Source organism: Sorex fumeus, unplaced genomic scaffold (genome assembly GCF_029834395.1).
Source record: "Sorex fumeus unplaced genomic scaffold, SorFum_2.1 ptg000037l, whole genome shotgun sequence".
In the NCBI taxonomy this organism is placed as follows: domain Eukaryota; kingdom Metazoa; phylum Chordata; class Mammalia; order Eulipotyphla; family Soricidae; genus Sorex; species Sorex fumeus.
This window is the reverse complement of record NW_026606094.1, coordinates 71,914,665-71,938,824: the sequence shown is the minus strand read 5'-3', so window position 1 is coordinate 71,938,824 and position 24,160 is coordinate 71,914,665. Positions and strand designations below refer to the sequence as shown.

At 44.6% G+C, this 24,160-nt stretch overlaps 1 protein-coding gene across 2 annotated transcripts in view; it reads left to right on the top strand.

Moving 5' to 3' along the window:
* The first annotated feature begins 16,065 nt into the window (after nucleotides 1-16,065).
* The window catches only part of SCRN1 (secernin 1), a 70,453-nt gene continuing 62,358 nt past the window's right edge, over nucleotides 16,066-24,160 (top strand). The window contains exon 1 of one of the 2 annotated variants that reach the window (XM_056118182.1): nucleotides 16,066-16,088. The gene's annotated coding sequence lies outside the window, so the exon portion shown is untranslated. Of the gene's footprint in view, nucleotides 16,089-16,316; nucleotides 16,598-24,160 lie in introns of those variants that run through there. The other variant, XM_056118181.1, reaches the window with a different exon arrangement.

The window sequence follows — 24,160 nt, the reverse complement described above, 5'->3', positions numbered from 1 at the left end:
TAGAATTCTATGATCTGGGAATGGTTCTGATTTTATTGAATCCTCTTGAGATTGGCACCAACTTGCCTCAAAGAGATAAATTTGTCCTGTCCAGTGACCTTTCATTCCTCTGTACTGCAAGGCACTCTGACTTGACTTTTTAGAACATTATCAATGATCATCGGCCACCCTCCAGAACTCATGGCTTCTTCTCCCAGAAGGGAACATAAAATGAGGCCCCCATACCATGCCTTTTAGTTTCTGCTGAAGGGAAAGAGGAAAATGAACTCTGTGCCAGGCTGTTTTCACTCGAAGCGCCCCAGAGTGGGGTGTGAGAGCCCTTCCCGCCCCAAGGAACCCAGCCCCAGCAGCAGACCTCCACTACCCAACCACTGCCGTGCTCCAAGCTGCTGCTTTCCACATGCTCAGGCCGAGCCTCACATATGAGTGAACATATTCCTGACACATTATAAGACACTCCCTACCCATTTTCCATAATTACCACACCATATTTGATGGGATTCAGAGAGTAGGCAACAAGTCATAGAGGGAAATACATACATACACACACACACACACACACACACACACACACATATATATATGCCTCTCAGAGTGCCCAGAAAGCTACCATAAGTATCCCGCCCACATGGCAGACAGAGCCTTGCAAGCGACCCGTGACGTATTTGATATGCCAAAAACTAACAATAATGGGTCTTATTCCCCTGACTCTGAAAGAGCCTCCAATACGGCAGTGTTGGGAAAGACGAGTAAGGAGAGGCTGCTAATATCTCAGAGCTGGAATGAATAGAAACGTTACTGGCATCCACTTGAGTAAATCGATGAACAACAGGATGACAGTGATACAGTGATCAACGATTATGTATAGACTACTTTGTTGACAATTTCCTCATCAAAACATAAACTTCTTGGGACCAACAAAATATAACACCTTTGATGAAGTCAGTTATGTCTAGAAAAGTCTTCATTACCATTCAACTTTCAGCCTGGAGGAGTATAGAAGACATAATGCAGAAAACCTTTCACTGAATTAGAGGAAATGGAAAGTAACTGCCCATATGGTGTTACTTCACATGGACATTACTTAAGGATGCTATCTTGGTGAGTGAAGAAAAATAAAAAGAGAATGGGAGGGAACTCTTGGTAGAGCACATGCTTTTTATGAGTGTGGCTATGGTTTGATCTCCAATACTTAAGAAAAGGAAAAAGTACTGGACTATTAGAAGCAGCATATTTCTGAATTTCATGTCATTCTGTATCTGCTTACATTGAACTATTTAGAAAGATGTAATGAAAACATAACTAGGGCATAGTTCTTTTTTAAATTTTTTTCCTTCTTAGTTGAGCTGGTTCTTTGTACCTTTCCTTTAGTGAGATAAATCAATTTTTGGGGGGGGCACACCCAGTGGTGCTCAGCGTTGAAATCCTGGCTCTACACTCAGGCAGTTTGTAGTGCCAGGGATTGAACCTGGGTTGGTCACGTGTAAGGCAAGTATCCTGTCTACTATCTATCATTCTGTCCCATGGAAAAGTCAGACTGGAGCTGTGACCTCCTCACTTATAGTTCACTGGACTCTTTAATATTGCTAAATGTGTCATACTTACTTTAATTTTTTTCAAAATAATATTTTTTGGTAAATTGTACTGTGAAAAATTTCTTCAAGCACTGATTTCCTCAGGAACTTTATTTGTCTTTCTTTTTTAAGGGTGCAAAGGGCTCAGTGTCTGGGACAATAATGTGAACAACCACTGGCTACTCCCAGAAAATGTTTTCTCCACGCACCTGTCATCCTTCATCCCATATCTGCCCAGACCTGGTGCACAACATGTCTGGGAATTGTCAGGTTTGATCCCAGGTACCACATATGGTCCCCTGAACCCTTCCTGAAGTGATCCCTAAGCACAGAGCCAGGAGGAGACTAAGCACCATTAAGTGTGGCCCAAAACAAAACAAAAAACAAAAAAGTCTTAATTTAGCTTCACTAATTTTATACCCTTGAATATATATTCTTCTGTGCTTTTCTCTTTTGTAATTTTTTTTTGCATTCTGGTAAGCAGTGGGCATTGATGCAACAGTATCCAAAATTGAGTACATTTTAAAAAGTAAATTGTGTGAAAGATAATATTTCCTCCAGGGCTAGAAATTTTTCATGACTCTTAAAACTAATAACAAAATGTTAGATCATCAGTAATTTTTTGTGTATGGTAATCTTCCCTCCCCAAAGAGAGAAAACCTAAAGTTTTCTTCAACTTAGTTTCTTATCTATTTTTTGCAGAATTAACTGCATACCACCCATTTAGAATAATATGCAGTTAGGAGATAAAGGAAAACATTAAATGATTGTCTTAAATACAGATGTATATATACTTATGTGTGTATATGTATATCTATGTTTGTGTGCATCTGTGTGTACAATGTATAAACAATAGCTATATGTACACAGTCTATATCCCTGTCAACCACAGATTGTGACCAAGGACAGTCACTGAAATGATACCCGGTGCCTGATTTTCCCTCACTGAAACTTGTCTGTACCATGCAGTTTGTCAACTTGGGTCTGTCAGTCTATACTTTGCCCATGTTTTTGTATTTCATTTATAATTTAGGTAATAATTTCTTGTGATTTTGTATTCAACCTGCCATAATTATTTTTTAACCCTCAGCTTGAAGTTCTCAGAAGGTATTAGTGACTCTTTTTGATATCCTTGGATTATTGTTAAGAAAAAGAATAAAACAGTGGGGAGAATCCCACCTCCCTCCCTCTCTCATGCCTCCCAGGTCTGTGAGCACTTTGTATTGTCTGTGGTCTCTTGCCTGGATAGAGATCAAGCCTCCTATGAAGAGTGTATGATGTTAGTGAATAGAGTCAGTCCAGCCAGTGATTTACAAAGCCAGCTTAAGTGCTTCCGAGCTGACTAACATAAATTTGTTTTATGATCTAAACGCAGATGACAAGAGAGATCTACTGAGGTTTTACTCTAAAAATTCAGAGTGTGATGAAGAATGTCCTCTTGGTCTCTAGTAACAGCTAAGTTATATTCCTCTTGGGGATTTCTAGGGATTTATAAGACATTTCATTAATTTAAAATTCTTTGTTGTAACAATATAAGGAAATTTTTCTTTCTATTAAATAGTTGCAATAACAATTCAGCACACAATATAAATTGAGGTGTTGCAGGGCATTTATTATAAAAGATAGAAGTAAGGGTAGGATGACCCTTTTTGTCTTAGTTGCAATTTCTTCTACCATATTTTTTATTCACGTGTTGGAATTACTCTGCCAAAATGAATTTTATATTAACCTAACTTGAATCTTTTAAAAAGTCATCCTAGATGTTTCACTAGTTCTGCACCTAGTCACTGTCATTGTCCTCCCATTGTTCATCGATTTATTCGAGCGGTCCCAGTAACGTCTCCCTTGTGACACTTGTTACTGTGTTTGGCATATTGAATACATCACCAGGAGCTTGCCAGACTTTGCCTTGCGGGCGAGATACTCTCGGTAGCTTGCCGGGCTCTCTGAGGGGGGCGGAGGAATCAAACCTGGGTCGGCCGGGTCGGCCATGTGCAAGGCACATGCACTATCCGCTGTGCTATTGCTCCAGCCCTTAGTACCTAAATTTAATTAAATGTGTAATTATGCTCTCTTAGAGTTATCAAGAGAAAGAAGAGCATCACTACAGAGAGCTTACATAAAACAAGTGGCAGGTTTTTGTTTGTTTTACAGGAAAAATGGGATGATCTTACAAAGGAATTGCAAAGCAATTTTCATTTGAATTGCTACATTTTCCCTCTGCACAATTTTTCTCTCTACCCATCTTTAGATCAATGATTCCTTGAGATTATTATTTTTCTTTGTATTATTTTGGCTAATTTTGTTTTGGTTTGGGGCCACACCCTATGGTGCTCAGGGGTTACTCTTGGTTCTGCACTTAGGAATTACTCCTGGCAGTGCTCCAGGGACCAAATGGAATGCAGAGAATTGAACCATCAAACCCAGGTCCCGGGTCAGTCATGTGCAAGACAAGCACCCTACCCATTGTACTATCTCTCTCAGCCCCAATTTTGGCTAAATTTTATAAGGCATAAGATTTTTTTACAAACTGCTCTATTTTTTTTCTTATCACATGTAATTGTAATTTTTAAAGCTTTCTGTTTTCTATCACAATTCTATAATTAAGACTGAACAGTAAATCAAATATGCTACTTGGATTCTTTCTCTAACATCTTACTTCTGTGGCCATAATATCTTTGAATCAGTAACTCATTTGCTTCTTTCCTCTGTTCTGGGCAATGGGGCAATGTTCAATAGTTTTTTAGTATTTTTTGAAGATTTTTTTTTGGTAATAAAATTAATGTTAACACACTTCCTTTTTTTTAAAATTTTTTTACAGTTTATTTAGTGACTTCACAGAATTGTGCAACCTTTCTCACAATCAATTTTAGAACATTTTTGTCATCTCAAAAAGAAATGCCCAGACCCATTAGTACTCATTTCTCACCCTAACTTCCTAGGCCACAGCCAGTCTCCTTTCTCTATTTACTTCCCTAATTAGAAATGTTCTAATAGTTCTTAAAACTTAATCCTTTGTTTTTCATTTTGGCCCTGTGATCCCAGGAATCAATCTCAGGGCCTCTGCAACCAACACACTCCCTCCCCTTGGTGTTAAAACTCCAGCCTGTTAAAGCTCAATCCAGTCCTTTTTTTGTTTTGTTTTGTTTCATTTAAGCATTTAGGTAAAGATAAACAATCTATGAATTCAATATGGCAGTAAAATAATTTCTGCTTTCAATTTTTGGTTCTTTAAAGTATGGTAGATGGGGGCCAGCAAGATAGTACAGTGGATAAGGCCTTGCACGTGGATGACCTGGGCTCTATCGCTTACATCCCTGATGAGTCTGCTGACCCCACAGGAGTGGTTCCTTAATGCAGAGCCAGGAGGAACTCCTGAGCATCATCAGGTGTGGCCCTTAAACAAAAAACAAACAAACATATGGTTGGTGTTCAAAGTCAGGGGGCAGGGAGATAGCTAGAGCTCAGACCTTGTCTGTGAAGACTCTGAGTTCCTCCCAGGAACTGCAGCATCATTGAGGGTGGCCCTGGTGCCTCCAGTACCACAGCTGAACAGCGAACTTTCATGTCTGCGCAGTTGGGCCAAGTAGCACAGGGAGTGATTTCTGAGTCCCCTGAGCACTGCTTGGGAGCCCCCAATTCCTTAGAGGCGAGCTACACCAGACAGTGCTCCAGGGAGCATCCTGCACAGTGCTTGGAAGCTACTGTTGGAATTCCGAAGGGGAACATTTGGAGACAGGGATGGAACCGCGGGGGTTCCTGCATGTAAAACAGGCAGTTTGGCCTTTTGAGTCATCTCCCCAACCCCACCCCCACTCTCACTTTTTCTTTTAGTAAAACCACTTACAGATTGCAGTTCTAAGGAATAAATCTCTCCTCCATAAAATGTAGAACTAAATTCCTATAACAATTTAGATAGGTTTGGTTCGACATAAAATTAAAAAATAATAATCACCACGTAAAACATTATTTCAAGTAAACCTGATGTTAAAATTGCAGATACAGGAGTAAGAGAGAGAGTTCAGGAGTGAAGCATATGCATATGCTTCCTTGCCTGCAGCTGATCCTGGTTTGATTCTTGGCACTTCATACTTCCTGAGCATCACCCAGGGCAGACTACAAGGACCCCAGACACTCTTGAGTGCAGCCCCGATGACCTCTGAGCATGTCTGAGGTGGCCTGTCTTTGGTCTCCTGCAGACCTACTGGGCTGAGAGTCACCACTTGGGAGACCTTGCCCATAAACAATAATAATAAATACATAAACGTGTAGACCAAGGACTAGAGAGATAATTCTAAAGACCAGAATGCAAGCATTGCAAGCAGCAGGCCTGAGTTCAATTTCTGGCACCACATGTTCCCCCGAGCACTACTAGGAGTGATCCCCCAGCATTGAGTACCTTCAGGCGTGGCCCTAAAACAAACAACAAAAGCTATTGCAAAAAAGCCTCCCATTGCAAATATAAGATGCTCAACTTTTATATATTTGAATATAGTCTTACCTATTATTAGGTGGGCTCAAATGTTATAGAATATTAAATTTCTATTTCAGAATTGTGCATAGCATGAGGTTGACCTTTTCTAGAAAAACGAACAAGAAAGGATCAGACTAAAATGCCCGGTGTGATCACAGAATCCTTTAGTCTGCTATTTGATGATCACAAGCTCAGGCCTCAGCAAGTCCCCTATAAATTATCTGTAGAATTGGCTCAACCCATGAATGGCTCCTATAGGTACAGTTGTGAGGGTAGAGAGGACAGAAATGCTTCTAATCGCAGGTATAGAAAACTCATGAGCTCTCATCTAAAATTCAGTAGGAGTCACTCATTGAAGTGACATATTTAAACACTAGAACTTGCAAACCCATCACTTAATTCAAATTTTTACCACCTTCCTTTTGCCAAAATACAATTTATGGTTGTCTAAATTTCCTATATGCCCAAAGTACTTATCAGAACCTAAAAATAATATAAAAAATTGATTGTGATCCTTAAAATCTCTCTGTGTTACCTAGACTCGGGAGCTATAATTCTAGTAAATGGATTTAAGAGCAGTCGAAGGATGTGTTTCCATGGTAACCAAAAATCAGAAAACTAACCTCTTAATTGAGGTTGTCATCGATGAAGGCAGGTGGCTGATGTTGACGAGTTGGTCTTTCTCAACTTGGCCGGATGGTGCCAGTCCTCTCTTAGGTTCTCGAACAATTAAGTACACTGTGATTCTGTGGCTTTCTCACTCACTGGGTCTCTCACATTACAAGGGCTGCTCATCCCCAGGAGATTTGAGCATTTGATCTTTGATCTTTGTTCTTCTGTTACAATTTGATACAAGAAGAGGCATTAACTAGAAAATGTTTCATCAGCAATATTTGATTTGATTTATTTGTTTTGTTTTGGAGCCACGCCCAGTGATGTTCAGGGGTCAGTCCTGGCTCTGCACTCAGTAGTTATTCCTGGCAGTGCTCAAGGGACCACATAGGGTGCTAGGGATTGAATTCGGGCGCACGCAAGTCAAGCTTCCTCCCTACCCTCTGTACTATCACTCCAGTCCCCGTATTCAATGCTTTAAAGGCTTTTCTCAGTTCCAGATGCATTTTCGGCTCCTGAAAATCTCAATAGGTGGTTCTTAAGGGGATAATACCAGCTAAAAGAAAAGGGCAAGTCTCAATAATAATAATAATAATAATAATAATAATAATAATGGGGCTGGAGCAATAGCACAGCGGGTAGTGCATTTGCCTTGCACAAGGCCGACCCGGGTTCAATTCCCAGCATCCCATATGGTCCCCTGAGTACCGCCAGGGGTAATTCCTGAGTGCAGAGCCAGGAGTAAACCCTGTGCATCACTGGGTGTGACCCCAAAAAGCAAACAAAGAAAAAAGAAAAGGGCAAGTCTTTTTCAATGAATTACATTACTACCTTCATGTACAATACTGTTACTAGAAATCTTTCAGGAATGCAGGGTTTTCAGCAGAAACATCACACCTGCCAGCAAAGGATCAGTGCCCCACCCCCACCCCCAGCCTCCAAGCTTTTAAATAGCCTAGGTTTGGCTGACCCTCAGATAGTATCATCTTCTAAACTTGTTTACATTGCTCCAAATGCTAAGTCTATGTCTTTGTCCCTGCCACCCTGGCAGCAGTGCCTACTGAATGCATCTCCTGCCTTCACCCATAACTAATTGGCTTGCAGGCCTCTGCCTTCTGGAGGGGAGGGCTATGCTGCAGCTTTATCATCTCTGTAGAAGCGTGCAAGTCCTTGAACAGATATTGGATACAGTCAGGAAAGGTGTCTATTAGATTAGTATATTGAAGAAGTTTTGTACATAAACTATGTTTGCTTTCTTCTTTTTGAGGGGCGGTGGAGTGGGTGGGGGCGTGGGTTGGGGTGGGGTTGTTCTTGAAATTATTTCTTAAATAATGGGTCTAGTTGGTTTTCCATCAGAGTGTGCAGTCCCTTAGAAGGGTTAAGATCAGTGCTCCTAGGGGCTAGAGAAATAGTTAAGGGGGTAAGGTGTTTGCTTTACACATGGGAGATTTTGTTTGATCCTTCCTATCCCCTGCATCACATAAAAGCACCTGGGCACTGCCAGGAGTGGTTTCTGAGCACAGAGCCATGAGGAGGCCCTGAAAACTGCCAGATGTGCCTCCCCTCCTAGACTTCTGCATCTGACCATGAAAGAAAAAGTGCTGATGGGTATACTTAGCCTGTGGGTCACAGTCCCATTCATGCAGTGGTACTGTAGCACTGTAGCACTGTCCTACCATTGTTCATCAATTTGCTCGAGTGGGCACCAGTAACATCTCACAACAAGTTGTGAGACTTGTTGCTACTGTTTTTTGGCATATCAAATACATCGCGGTAGCTTGCCAGGCTTTGCCATGCAGGCAAGATACTCTCGATAGTTTGCCAGTCTCTCCGAGTGGAGCAGAGGAATTGAACCCAGGTCAACTACATGCAAGGCAAATGCCCTACCCGAAGCGATAGCACAGCAGATAGGGCGTTTGCCTTGCATGCAACCAACATGCAGTGGTACAACTTTCAAAAAAATTTACTTTAGCTAGAGTGATAGTATAATGGGTAAGGCATTTTCTTTGCACATTGCCACCCTGATTTGATCCCTGGCATCCCATATGGTCCCTTGAGTACTGCCAGGAGTTATTCCTGAGTGCAGAGCCAAAAGTAAGCCCTGAGCATCACTGGTTGGTTGGATCTGGGGCTGGAGCGATAGCACAGCGGGTATGGCGTTTGCCTTGCAAGCGGCCAATATGGCCGACCCAAGTTCGATTCCTCCACCCCTCTCGGAAAGCCCGGCAAGCTACTGCACGGCAAAGCCTGGCAAGCTACCCGTGATGTATTAGATATGCCAAACACAGTAACAACAAGTCTCACGATGGAGATGTTACTGGGCCCGCTCAAGCAAATCGATAAATAATGGGAGGACCGTGACTGTTTTGGGGTCATACCCAGCGATGCACAGGGGTTACTCCTGGTTCATGCACTCAGGAATTACTCCTGGCCATGCTCGGGGGACCATATGGGATGCTGGGAATCGAATCTGGGTTGGGCTGCATGTAAGGCAAACACCCTACCCGCTGTGCTATCACTCCAGCCCCATCACTGGTTGTTTTAGGGACTGGAGTTCAACAGATAGGGAGCTTGCCTTGAAAGCTAGTGACCTGAGCTTGATCTCCATCACGACATAGGGTTCCCTGAGCCCACCAGGAGTGATTCCTGAGCACAGAGCCACAAGTAATCCCTGAGCGCTGCTAGATGTGGCCACCGAGCCCCCCAAATTGCTTTATTTTATGATTTATTTTTTGTTTACCCAATTTATATAGGTATATACTCAAGATCATGAAAAAAAGTTGCAGGGACCAAGGGGTCACTACTGGGAAAAGTGAAAAATGTCCTGTAACAAGAATTGCTTTCTACTCCAGGAAACTGGGGAAGTATATTAAGTAACTTTCATTAGGCATAGACCAACAAAGTGGGGTCTTGCTTCTCAAAACAAAGAAAACAAATGAGAGGTGGCCTCTAAGAGCCCCTGCTTTCTGTCGGGAAACTGTTTCTGAGCTACACAGGACAGAGGAAAGGGAAAGAAAACAGCCCCATTCTCGCGTGACAGCAGACGCAGAGGTCAGAAGCTCGAGGCAGCTGTCAGGCAGAGCTCTGAAGAAGAGAAAATGACACGGAATTGAACCTTAGACATTGGCATAAGTGTCCTCTTCAGTCACCAACTGCACACCAATCTGGGCAGGCCCGGGGGTGGAGATCCATAAGGTTGGACAAAGAATTAATCCTGAAGAAATCCCTGCCTGGGGCCGGAAGTGGGACTGGGTTCTCCCCCCCAAACACCCATAGATCACACAAAAGTAGAAATTGTTACTACCATCAAGAATCAACTTATTGACTACATGGAACTTTCTATTGAGGAGCAAGAGGCAAGGTAGAATTCAGCAAAGGGCTAACGTATGGCCTCAGAGTGAAGGTACCCCAGCACTGTCCTGTCAGAGACAAAAACAGAAAATAATGCAATGATAGTGGACGGAAATCAACAGAAATAATAAAGTTAGTATGTACGGACTTTAAAATCGCTATTAAAATAGAACTATCAAGGACTCAGAGGAAAACATACCCTGAGAGAAAGTGATTGCAAACATAAAATAAACTACATTTCATTGAAGTATGCTCGAATAAATATATAAAGCATAAGCATATATTTTAGGATATGAAATAAAATATTTGATATAAAATTTTTATTTGTAATAATAAAGGCTGAAGAAGTAAGGCACATACTTCACATGGAGGAGGCCTGGTTTGAGCATTGGTGCCCCTGGTCCTTCAATACCGCTGGGCATAACCCCTGAGCACCATGCCAGAAGTAGCCACTGAGCACCAGCAGGCCTGACCCCAAAAGAACCAAAATAAAGATAATTATAGGTTAGAAAATATGGTACCACAGAGAAAGCACCTGTTGTCCTGTAACTCTGACCCCTAAAAACATTTTTAAGTTGACTAATAAATAATATAAAACTAGCTTAGTAAAAAAAGGGCTTCAATGACCGCTTCCGTCTCAACAGAATCAAAGGCCTTCTTTAAATCAATGAACGTTAAACAGATCGGCATCTTGAACTCCCGAGAAACCTCAATGAGTTTGGTTATTGTGTGGATATGGTCGATGGTGCTGAATCCTTTGCAGAACCCGGCTTGCTAGCATGGTTGTCCTTCATCTAGTGTTCTGCCAATCCTATTTAGGATGACTCAAGTGAACAACTTGTAGATGACAGACAATAGGCAGATCGGGCGATAGTTGCCAATGTCATGGATGTCTCCCTTCTTGAACAGTAGTACGGTCCTGCTGGTTTTCCATTGGGACGGAACCTTGCATTCAGACAGGTAGCGAGTGAAGAGCCGAGCCAGTGTATTGATGAGTACTGACGGCAGGTTCTTCAGGTGTTCAGGTCTGACCTTGTCTGGGCCGGGTGCTGTTTGTTTCTTTACCGACGAAATGGCGTGTCGGATTTCGGAAGGGAGAACGTTGGGAACAACATATCCATCCTGTGGAATTTGGTATGTCGGCAAGTGAACATGGCTATCGAAGAGATTTGAGTAGAAGTCATGGATAATCTTCTCCATTGCCGTTCTGGAGGATGTGATGGATCCATCAGGACGTCAGAGGGCAGTCATCTTGGTCTTGTAGTTGGTGAAGGACAGGCGGGCATAACAAATACTTTTCCCAGCTTCTGCCACATCTACCAGTACTTCTGCTCTTCTCTCTTTGAGGTCTTCCTTGATCGCATCTCTGCACTGCTTTGCGAGCTCGGACGTTAGCTTGCGGTTGCCTGAGGCATGCGCCAAACCACGCTGGCGAATTAGCTCAAGAGTTTTCGAAGACAGGCGTTTTTTTTGTGGCTATCTCTCTCTTGGCGTTCCTCGCACATTCATGGAGGTGCTGAACCAGTCGATCGTATTCCTCGTCAATGTTGTCAACAATGGCATCTTCCCATGTTGCCGCAATAGTGCCGAAGAGTTCCCAGTTGGTGGTCGTTCTGGGAGTTCTCTTTTTGAACTTTGCAGCCCTTTCTCCCCGCTCTGTGAAGTAGAATTTTGCACGAAGGAGACGGTGGTCCGATCCCGTTCGAAATTTTGGGACAACAGCGACATCAGTCAGGCAAAACCGTCGATTGAATATGATGTGGTCTATTTCGTTGTGGAATCGTCCACCGGGAGACTCCCATGTCCAACGTTTAGATTCTGCCTTCTGGAACTGTGAGTTACCATGAATGGTCTTGGTCGACATGATGAACTCAGACAGTCTCTCACCCTGTTCGTTCCATTCTAGGCCATGGGTCCCGATGTGAAGTTCTTCAGCTGATCTTCTCGGTCCATCTTGGCATTAAAATCACCCACAATGATCTTGTAGAAGGTGTGGTCTTCTTTATAGAACTTCTCCAGCTCCATGTAGAACTTCTCGATTTCTTTTTCATCATAATGAGATGTTGGTGCATAGACAACGAAGATAGAAACTGCTGGCAGTGAGCCACATCTATTCAAATGTAAACGTCCGATTCGGGTTGTTAGGCATTCGAATGAATCAATGCTCTTGGCCAAGTTTGTGTTGACAAGGACACCGATGCCTCCGACACCTCTTTTATCGAATGTTCCGAGGAACAATTCTTCTCCAGTGTCGAAAACGGCATGGTGAGATTCGTGCCTTCTTGTCTCGGTCAGACCAATGATGTCGTACTTGATCATTTGTGCTTGTACCATCAGGTCCTTGATGGATGTATCTGATGCTAGCGTACGTGCATTGAAAGTACAGACGATCATTTTTGTCTTCCGTCGTTGTGGCAGTCTAGTTCGGCCTTGAGATTTTGTCGGCCTCTCCTTTCTCATCCTTCTCAGTGCTGCCATGTCAGTGAAGCCTTCAGGGTCAGGTGAATGAGACCAGTTGTAGTTACTGGTTTTGGCATATCGAATGGGAAGGAATGGGAGTGAAGATAGATGGTGGGCAACTACACCACCTCTGCTTTGCTGATGGCATTGTTTTAATAACACCAAACATCAGCCAAGCGGCACAAATGCTGGCCGACTTTGACCGTGAGTGTGGAAAGGTAGGACTACAGCTGAATCTTACGAAGACAATGTTTATGAGAAACAGCCTTGTTCCTGATGCCCCATTCGCTCTCAATGGAATGACCATCTCCGAATGCAACAGCTATGCGTACCTAGGTCGAGAAGTCAACATGACAAATGACCTGGCACCCGAGCTGCTCAGGAGGAAAAGAGCGGCTTGGAATGCCTTCAAGAACGTCGAAAAAATAGCTAAGAGGACGAAGAACCTCCGGCTCCGGGCACATCTCTTTGATTCCACTGTTCTTCCTGCATTAACATATGCCTCAGAGACCTGGGCCCTACGCAAACAGGATGAGAACGCTATTCAGGTCTCCCAAAGAAGAATAGAAAGAGCTATGCTTGGAATATCATGTTTCACTCAAATGAGAGAAAGAATCCGGAGTTCCGACATCCATCGACGATCAAGAATCAGGGACGCTGTCTCATTTGCCAAGGTGTCGAAAATCAGATGGGCTGGTCACGTAATGAGATTTAAAGATGACCGCTGGACTAGAGCTGTTACTGACTGGATTCCACGAGATGTCAAAATACCGCGTGGCCGCCCACCTACCAGATGGTCAGACTTCTTCGTCAAGATCATGAACGATCGGTTTGAGGCTCTTCATGTTCCCAGAGTGAACAGATGCCATTGGGCTACACTAGCACGCGACAGGGACAAATGGAGACGTTACTGGCGCCCGCTCGAGTAAATTGACGACTAACGGGAAGTTAAGTGATTTAAGTGAGTAAAAAAAAACCTGTAAGCATTCAGTTCCAACAGGTCTGTACTACGTTAGAATTATATTTCTTCATATAAACTCCCATTTGTGTTACTATTAAATATTTTCATAAATATTAGTTACTAGTGTTATCTTATGAGCATGAGTAATTAGTTGTGAGCATTAGTTGGCTTGTGTAGGAAAAGGGGTGGGGAATAACCTCAAAATATCAACGGGAGATGGGTGAGGAAGCTAGCTCAGTAGGCAGGGCACTTTCCTCGCCTTCTTCTGATGCAGTTCAATCCCCAGGGCCCCGAATGGTTTCTCAGACCCTGCCAGGAATCCCTCAGCACAAAGCAGGAATAATCCCCGAGCACTGTCAGGTGTTGCCCAAAACCCTCCCCGCCAAAAAAAAAAAGTTTCCATATTTTTTCCCCCTTATCTAGATTACTAGAGGTGAATTTTATGAGTATCTGCATGAAAAGACTCACAGAAAAACTGAAATAACAATCACCCCAATACACATTATTTAGGGGTGTGTGTGTGTCTTGATATATCAAAAAACTTTTGCCTTCCTTAACAGGAAACAGAAGTCTGGTGTGTTGGTGTGCTATGTATTAGCTCTTAAATCTTGAACAATTTGAAATAGCAAAATAGGACTATGTAATAATTTTGGGTTATTTTAACACAAATTTCCCCTTGAATGAAGCTCACAGAAACCTCTTAATTTACCCATATGTAAACCTCACATAAGTTGTAGGCAGCAATGATAAAAGGTTTTTTTTTTTTTTTTTTTTTTTGCTTTTTTGGGTCACACCCGGCAAAGGTTACTCCTGGCTCTGCACTCAGGAATTATTCCTGGTGGTGCTCGGAGGACCATATGGGATGCTCGAATCGAACCTGGGTTGGCTGGATGCAAGGCAAACGTCCTACCCACTGTGCTATTGCTCCAGCCCCCAAAGTTTTGTTTTTTTGCTTTTTAATCAATATAGCTTGATGGTTTTCTACTTGTGAGACTGACTATTCTGTTCTCTCATTTCTGTGAACCCGGACAGCCACCATGTCTGCCTCCTAAATAGAAATCCAACAGGAACCAATTTGTGCTTCCTCAAGGAAAGCAGGTGTCCATCAACTTTCGTGTAACTTGGGATCCTGAATCTAGTGTCCTGGGGTTTATATGGACAGAAGAGCAGGTCTTGAGATTTTGGACTGGGCAGTTAGATGAGTGGGCTCCCCTATCTGTGCCCCCTGGCATCATCCAGAAAGAAGTCCAGTGTAGTGACAGGTGCTACTTTACATAAACAGTTGACCTAGTATGGCTTTATGAAAACACAGAGGTAGATTTACTTTTCACTCAGTGGTGATTTACTGAGTGCCCTCATGCTAAGCATTTAAGCCTGTGGCTCTCTGACATTAATGTGCAAGAGAATCAGCTGGACAGCATGACAAAATTCCTGGCCCAACCCCAGAGACTCTCAATTCATTAGATCTGGGACAGGACCCAGGAACAAGCCCTCGAGGAACTTTGAATATTGATTATTCAAACTCATTGGGCTACAGTTTCCTTGGTTAGACTAAATGCACAATAAGGTTCCTTTGTGCTCCAAGAGTTCCACTGCTCTATTTATTCTGTAGGATCAGTATTGATTCCTCCCCTCTCTCCCAGAAGTATTCATTTGCTCAGCTCAGAGGAGGCAAACCACAAGCCTAGGCATTAACATTCCCAAGACATGGGAAAAAGTTCCTTGCTCCCCTGCCTCCACTCCCCCTCCCCCACCCCCTACTCCCCAGTGACTTCTACCATTACAGTTACTATGTAGCCTTCCAAAGATATTCTTTGCCTTTCAAATATGACTACAGACATTTCTTTTTCCTATCCACAGTGATAGCACACAATGCACTGCAAGTGACTTCCTCCTCTGCTTGGTAAAGAGTGGGACTCTTTCCTATCCTTACAAAGAGGCAGAACATCCTCTTTTGTTAACAGCAGGAAAGAAATCCGTTGTATTGGTGAGCCGTGGTTTTTAGAACAGTCCTCTCTCTGAGGGACATTCTCATCCAATGTTTGCAGTCACCCAAAACAGCAGTGGATGGCTTTGTGTTCGGGGTCGTTAACTCCATGTGCATGTGTTTTGTTTTTGTGCTACATCTGGTGAAGATCAGAAAAGACTTGGGGACCATATAGGATGCTGGAGATCGACCCTGGTTGACCTCATGCAAGGCAAGGGTGCTACCCACTGTATTGTCTTTTCAGCCACTCGACATCCGTATCTTTGTAGGATGAATTTCAGAAGTAGAATTCTTAACCCAAGTCTATACATACTGGTTCCTTTGAGAGACAGCTCTTCCAGGAGATAATGATTTTTGGCTTATCAAACAGGTGAAAACATCTACCTTGTATATTTCATTTTCAACCACGGAGCCTGAGTATCTTTTCAAGGACCTCGATGGTATTGCTGTCTTTTCAGATCCTTTGAGATCTCTTCTTAATAATTTATAAAATGTACAGTGTTGTGTTAATAGACCAATAACCTGGCTGCCGACACCCCTCCTCCCCACCCCCCACACACGCACGCACAGTCACGATTCCTTAGCCCACGTCTGGAAAAATAGCTTCGCCCCTTGCGATGTGACCTTGAGCCAGTCTTGAGCCTCTCTGAGTGTCTACGTCCAGCCCAGGTATAAGGTCTGACTTCTCAACACGCCGCGGGTTTGGCTTATTTTTCTCTTTACCAGGTTGCAGCATCCCTCGCTTAGAGCCCAGGGCCGACTCGGAGGAGTGAGTCAACAGTGTCCCAGACCCGCTTCTCCGCGGGGAAACCGTGCACGGTTACCGGGGCCCGCCCGTAGCAACGGCACGGCTGCGCGCGGCGAGGCGCTGGGAGCACCCGGGGCCCGAGTCCCCACCGCCCGGCTCGGCGCGTCGAGGGCGCCGGGAACCACTCTCTGCGGCGCTCCCTGCCCTCCCCGGCCCGGCCGAGGGCGGCGCTGCGGCCCGGGGGCCCGGGTGCGGGTGGACGCGGGTGGGCCCCGCGGTCACGTGAACCAGGCCGGCTGCCGGCGGGGGGCGGGAGTCTGGGCACGCAGGGGAGCGCCCGACGGCCGCCGCCGCCCCGCACTGCGCCCCCGATGTCTCTGCAGTGATCGCGCCCGCGCCTTGGTCTGCAGCCGCAGCCCCTGCAGCGCAGGTGAGTGGCAGGGCGCCGGGGCACCCCTGCAGCCGCGTCCCCCCGCCGCCCTCCGGGCTCGGTGGCCTCCTGCAGTCCCAGCGAACCCGGGCCGGGTCCCCGCGGGAGCTGCTCGGGGCGCGGCGGGACCTCTAAGGGGTCTGGGGAGCTGGCCCGGCGTGCGGGGGACTCAGGCTCTTGCACCGAGGACTGCAGGGGAGGGTCGCCCCACCCGGGGGCGCGCGCACTGCAGGCGGGTTGGCCCCGCGCCGCACTGCCCGAATCCCTCTCGGTCTCCGGAGCTCGCAGAATCCCCCGTGCTGCTTTATCCGGCTGGCTTCTCTCAGCCGAGTTACTGCCCCGTGGGGGTGTACGCCTGTGGGCCCCGGCCCCCACCTCCGTCCCCACCCCCGCGGCTGCCCCCTTGCACCTTTCCCGGGGGCGACGCACCCGATCGCGCCCGCTTGGCGGGGCCGCACTGCCTAGGGCCAGGTTCTTTGGATGCAATCGCAGAATAGTGTGATTTGATGGGCTGGTGCAGGACCTAACGCAAGTTCCCCACACATCGCATCCTGGGCGGTTCCGAGGACGGAGCGGTGCCCAGATGGTTAACCCGGTGTCATCCCGGCGCCACTCCCGGGTTTCTGGGATGATTGTCCGGCTCATGTTTTGCTTTTGCTTCCTGGGCTCTCTTGTCTGTTAGGGCGCGGATTATTGGGCTGCAGGGCCGGGAGGGTGGAGACCCAAATGAATGCAGTCTGAAAAAAAAAAAAAAAAAGCTAGAGGGAGGAGGAGAGCACGAACTTCAGACAACTGAGGAAGAACTCGGGTTTAGGGAGGGATGCGTTCATTCAACTTACGTGCATGTAAGAGACCTGTCATTTGCTGTGACTCAAACATGACTTGCAGGGTTCTGTAAAAATAATATGGCCTTTCTGGATTCACTGTTTAATTTTAGCTTGCAAATGTCTTGAAGCATACTTTTGTACTGGTGTTAATGATGGTGTGTGTGTGTGTGTGTGTGTGTGTGTGTGTGTGTGTGTGTGTGTGTGTGCTCACTAGCCTGATCAGAAAATGCCTGAGTTGCAGAGGAAAATCTATGTTAATTCAAAATGGCAGCATGAAAAAAAATCAGGCCAGTCTGAAGCCACACAAACCTCAGCTAATATCAGACTCTCCTGACTTAAGTCCATAGGTAGGGAATGGTTCTTGCAACAGACTAGATTTTAGGGTGTTCTAAGGTTCTGGGGGTTGAGTGGGAAGAGTAAAGAGCTGTAATTATCATCTCTAACTTATCAAGAGCTGGTGCAAAGACCTTATTAAAACTATGTAATTTTGATCTGATTTTCTCCAGTGGAGTTGAGGTATATGACTGCTCACATTTGATGTTTTGTCCCTACAAGTGGTTCTGAAAAGAAGTGAGTATTTGGTATAAACATAAGATCAGTACATATAACAAACACCAGGCTCTTAAAGCAAGTTGTATTGAAAGAATTGATTCAGCATCATAGGCAAGTATTGAGACACTGAGAAGCAAATTCCTGAAAGGTGACTCATTTTTTTCCCATCAACTTTCCTTTCTGTTTGTCTTCTGTGCTGCCAGTCATCTTTAAATTTAGGAAGGAGGAGAGGCAGTGCTCTGGGGGATAATGGAACAGAGAAAGACAGTGCAAAGGTCAGGACTGGCAGAGCTGCAGGAGGCTTGCAGCTCGCTCTTGCAACCCCATTACAGTCTGAGAGCTGAATCCTGCAGGTAAATACCAGGCTTCAATTCCTATAGTTAGATGGCCACCGTCACCAGGAACTGAAATCTACTCTCCTAACTTCTCAGTTCCACAGACTATAGTAGCACTGTCCTCCCACTGTTCATCGATTTGCTCAAGCGGGCACCAGTAATGTCTCCACTGTGAGACTTCTTATTACTGTGTTTGGCATATTGAATACGGCATGGGGAGCTTGCCAGGCTCTGCTGTGTGAGTGGAATACTCTCGGTAGCTTGCTGGTCTCTCCAAGAGGGACAGAGGAATCGAACTCGGGTCAACTGCATGCAAGGCAAACGCCCTAACTGCTGTGCTATCGCTCCAGCCCCACAGACTACAGTAAGAATTTTAATAGTCTCTAGGTTCCTGGAAGAATGCAACTCCACTTTAGTTTCCTAATGCAAGGCCATTTACGTTCTGCTGTGCCCATGCCCTGTGTACATTTCACAGACTGTTTCTGAGTCTAAGCACCAGAGTTATGCGTTTATCCCTAATTTTTTTTATTCATTTTGGCTTTTTGGGTCACACTCTGCAATGCACAGGGGTTACCCCTGGCTCATGCACTCAGGAATTACCCCTGGTGGTGCTCGGGGGACCATATGGGATGCTGGGATCAAACCTGGGTCAGCCAGGTACAAGGTAAACACTCTACCCGCTGTGCTATGGTTCCAGCCTCCTACCCCTAATTTTTGAGGGACCTGTTTTGTTGGAAAAAATTGGTTGATCCTGTGATTGGAGGACCATTTGTTAACTTCTTTTTCAGAAACCAAAGTTGGCCTTTGAGTGTATCTAATTTTAGGTGAAAGTAAATAGCAAGTCTATTTTTAAATAAAATTGAGGTAGCATGGGAGACAGAGGCTTTTTCTAGAATTTGATCTTGAAGTCTCGGTGTCCTGGGACAGTGACCACAGATCAATGAAAGCTGGAGAAATTGTGCCTGGGGTAGTGTTTGTGCAGAGTTGATAAGGAATTTGGAGAGTTTTCAAATGGAAATTCTGTATTTTCAGCCCAGCGATCTGTAGAAGAAGGGGAGCAAATTGCAGAGAACTGAGAGAATAATTTGCGATGATAAAGTTATATATGGCTATCTACGGCTAAATGTATGGAAATAAAACCAGGTACTAAGCCATGTGTGCCATGAAAGAAAAAAAAAGTTTCATTAGAGCCTGAATGTAAAACTTCACTCATTTAAATTTCCCTGATACTCCAAGATATTTAAAATCACACATTAAAAATACATCAACATATGCAATGTGACTGTTAGGGAATAACAAAAAGTAAGCCAAAGTTATTTCTTAAAAATCACTCAGGCCTGGGGATGTAGATCTACCAAGGTAGAGGAGAACGTATGCCCTGCATGTGAGACCCTGGCTTTGACCCCCAGCTTCACAAAAAAATCTCACACACACAGTCACTACCTGCAATAATCATTCTGAAAACTGGGACCATTTTCAGTAGAGTGAGAGCCTCGTGTTTGCTCCAGTGCTGTAGCCTGTGCCTTCTGGCCACATAAGATCTTGGAACTCTTAAAATGGAGCAGTACAAATTGAGATGAGTTGTGAGAGTAAAATAGGCACAATTTCAAGAAAAGCTGTGAGAGTGAAATATGCACAATTTCAAGAAATTCACATAAATAAGAATTTAAATTATTCTAATCACTTTTAATACTTTATCATTAATGTTTTGGTTTGGGGCAGCACACCTGGAGGTTCTCAGGGATCACTCCTGGTCGTGCTGAGGGGACCATAAGCAGTGCTAGGGTGGAAACAGGGTTGGCAACATGCAAGGCAAGCACTTTAACCCTATTCTATCTCTCTGGATCCTTAAGATATGGCTATGGCTAAAATTTTATAGGGATTATATATTGAGTAACATTTTCACTATGTTGGGTATCAAGGTATCATTAAAAATAGAGTCACGACATCTGCAATTGTCTGTTTATTGCAGCACTCTTTACAATAGCCAGAATCTGGAAAAAACCTGAGTGCCCGAGAACAGATGACTGGTTAAAGAAACTTTGGTACATTTACACAATGGAGTACTATGTAGCTGTTAGAAAAGACGACGTCATGAAATTTACATACAAGTGGTACTACATGGAAAGTATCATGTTAAGCGAAATGACTCAGAAAGAAAGGGATAGACATAGAAAGATTGCATTCATCTGGGGAACATAAAGTAACAAAATAGGAAACTAACACCCAAGTATTGCAGAGATTAGTACCAGGAATTTTACTCAGTGACCCGGAGGACAACCACACATGTTAGGGGAAAAGGGAGCTCAGAAAGAGAAGGGAACACCAAATAAAGGGTGTTGGGAGGATCCGCCCACGATGGGAGAGCATGCTGAGGGTAAACTATGGACCAAACATGATTGCCACTCAATGCCTCTTTTGCAGACCACAGCACTCAAAAGGAGAGAGAGGGAAATGCCCTGCCACAGAGGCAGGGTGGGATGGGGGCTGGGGGGGGGGGGACGGGATACTGGGATCCGTGGTGGTGGGAAATGTGCACTGGTGGAGGGATGGGTGTTTGATCATTGTATAATTGAAACCCAAGCACAAAAATGTGTAAGTCTACAAAAAAAAAAAAATAGAGTCACGAGGGGCTGGAGCGATAGCACAGTGGGTAGGGCATTTGCAGGGTTCAATTTCCAGCATCCCTGAGCACCACCTGAGCACCACCTGAGCATCCCTGAGCACCACCAGGAGTAATTTCAGAGTGCAGAGCCAGGAGTAACCTCTGTGTATTGCCGGGTGTGACCCAAAAAGAAAAAAAAAGAGTCACTAGGTTTTTTTACATTTTATTTTTATTGGGGGTATATACCCTGTGGTGCTTAGGGATCAGTCTTGGCAGTGCTCTGGGGCAATATACAGTACTGGATTGAACAGGGCTCGGTCTGTGTGCAGACAAGCACCTTTACCACTGTTCTATTTTTCTGGTCCCTCTTTTTACATATTAAGATGTGGCTATTAGGAAAAAAAAAGATCTATTTGTGGTTTCACTTATCTTCCATTGTATTTGTTGGATTGTATAGTCCAGATCATTAACAGAAAGTGGAAGTTGACTAGAGCAGTGATATAGTTCAAAGAACCAGACAGTTAAGAAGGAGCTTGAGCAGAAACCGGAAGGGATGGAGGATGAATGATGGAGGATTATGAAAAGAGTAGCCAGGGACTCTTGTAATGGGTGCGAGCAGGTGTAGAGTGAGCTGGGTCTGCTGGTCAAGGAGGCTATGAAGTCGAAGAGGAAAAGTCTGTACAACACAGGATTCATAGTAGTAGAATTGGGGGTGACAGGGCTTATGAAGATGGGACAGTGAACGGGCAGTTGGGCATAACTCCCCAGTACACTGGATGGCCACTTCCACATTGTGAGAGATCTGGTTCTGCAAACACATCAACACGTCAAAGTGAGGTGCATTTACCTCATACAAGGTGGGTGTTCCAAGCTTGCAAATCCTAGCTCTGGGTCTGCAAACTTGTTAAGGAACAGAGAAGTCTTGTTTAAAAATCGAAGAACTCCTCTTGGGAATGTACCTGGGTGCCCCCAAACAACGCAGAAAAACCATCTGTACCATCTGTGTTCATTGCAGCACTATTCACAATAGCCAGAATCTGGCAACAACCTAAGTGCCCAAGAACAATGACTGGATAAAGATTCTATGGTACATCTACACAATGGAATACTACACAGCTGCCAGGAAAGAAAGGAAGTCATGAAATTTGCTTATAAATGGATAGACATGGAGAGCATCATGCTGAATGAAATGAGTCAGAAGGAAAGGGACAGATATAGAATGATGGCACTTCTTTGTAGGATATAAAAATCTTAGTGTGAGATTAATGCCCAAATACAGTAGAAATGAGGGCCAGAGGACTGGTCCATGGCTGGAAACTTGCCACAGTGGTGGAAGGAGACAGCAGTTAGGACAGAGGAGGAACCACTATATGATTATGATAGTTGGATATGATCACTCTGGATAAGAACTGAGTGCTGAAAGGAGGTAAAGTGATATATATGATAATCTCTCAGTACCTGTGGTACAAACCTAAGTGCAAGAGCAAGCCTATAAAGGGGGGGCAGCCAAGCAGTCCCACCCTGGCTTCCTGTTCGCTCTTGAGGCTGGATATCAGGCCCACAACCCACCTCCAGGTGCCATCTTGGTGCACCAACAGCCTGGGCCCAGAGACACAGCAGCAAGTTCCAGAGGGCACCACAGCGCTGGAGATCTCTCCAGGCCCTATCCTTAGCTGATTACACCAGAGCACCCCAGATGGAGCAGGCGCAGTCTCCCTGCCTACTCCAGATGGAATACTGGTGACCATGAGCTTTCATAAGCAAGGCCCGGATATGCGGGTTCCAGAACTACATCTGCAAACTATATGGCAGCAGCAGAGCTGGGAAGTCCCTGCGCTGCTCCCCATCCGCTCCTGATGCCGGATGTCATGCCCACAACCTGCCTCTGGGCGCCATCTTGGCGCACCAAAAGGTCAGGTCCAGAAACTCCCAATTGAATCCCAAAATGGATTAGTTCCCTTTAGAGATGACTTTGGAACCCAACTATTTACAATCTTAGAATTTCAGAAGTGTGTGGCTGCAAAAGCAGCCGCACAACCAATCATGATATGCAAAATGAGCAATGGAAAATAAATGATCTAGCATCTGCTCCTGAAGGGCAGGCTTGAATGGTGGTGGGAAAATTCGAGCAAAATATAACGCCCAAAGGTAAAAATTGCCATAGAGGCAGGGTGAGGCTTGGGATGTGGGGGTGGGATAATGGGGACATGGGTGGTGGAAAGTTTACACTGGTGGAAAGATGAGTGTTCGATCATTGTATGGCTGAATCTCAAACATGAAAGCTTTGTAACTGTATTTCACGGTGGTTCAATAAAAAAAAAAAAAGAAAAAAAAGGGGGGGTGGGCAGGGACGGGAGAGAGGGATAAAAAAAAGAGTAGTGTCTGACATAGAGGCAGGGTTGGGTTTGGGAAAACTGTGCTGGTGAAGTTCCAGATATGTATGGAACAGTGTATGTAAGTTCCATATATACATGGAACATTGTGTGACTGACAATATTAATTCTTAGAATTCATGAACATGAAATATATTTCTATTTCCTGAAATATATAGAAGTATATTTGTTTCTACTTCCTCTTCTATTTCTTTCATAAGTGACTTATAGTTTTCATGGTATAGCCTTTCACCTCTTTTATTAACTTCATTCCTGGGTATTTGATGTTAAATAGTGACTTTTTTGCTCCTTCTCCTCTAGTTCTTTGATTCCCACCACCTCCTTTGTTACTGAATAATGGTGAGATACACAGTCACAAAGTTGTTCAGGATCTTTGCTGAACCTCCTACAAATCCATAGACATGTTCTTGCCCATAATTCTGTGTCTTCATACCTCTGCCTTCCCCAGGCTGGGCCCTGTAGGGAACATTCTTCCTGGGAATGCAAGGGATGGATGAATAGCTTGTGTCTGTGGAAGGGTCATATGTTTCCTTTTCCTGTGTGACCGTGAACCACCCAAGGAGGCAAGCAGTGATATCTTGGTCCTTATATCTACCACAGCCCAGCACCCCAGAACCCCCTCATATTGGACCTGGTGAAAGGTCAAGTCACCAGATGGGGTGACTGGAAGGGGAGGGAGCTGGGGTCCCTATCAAAAGTAGAGTTTGAGATGGCTCATGCTCTTCTCTTCTTCGTGATTATATATTTAACCTCATCTGGTGCTTAGCCCACTTACCTAAGGTGCACTAGAACTCTTGAACTGTGTGAGTTCATATGGGCTCACCTAGTTGAATGTGGGGGTTGCAAATTTT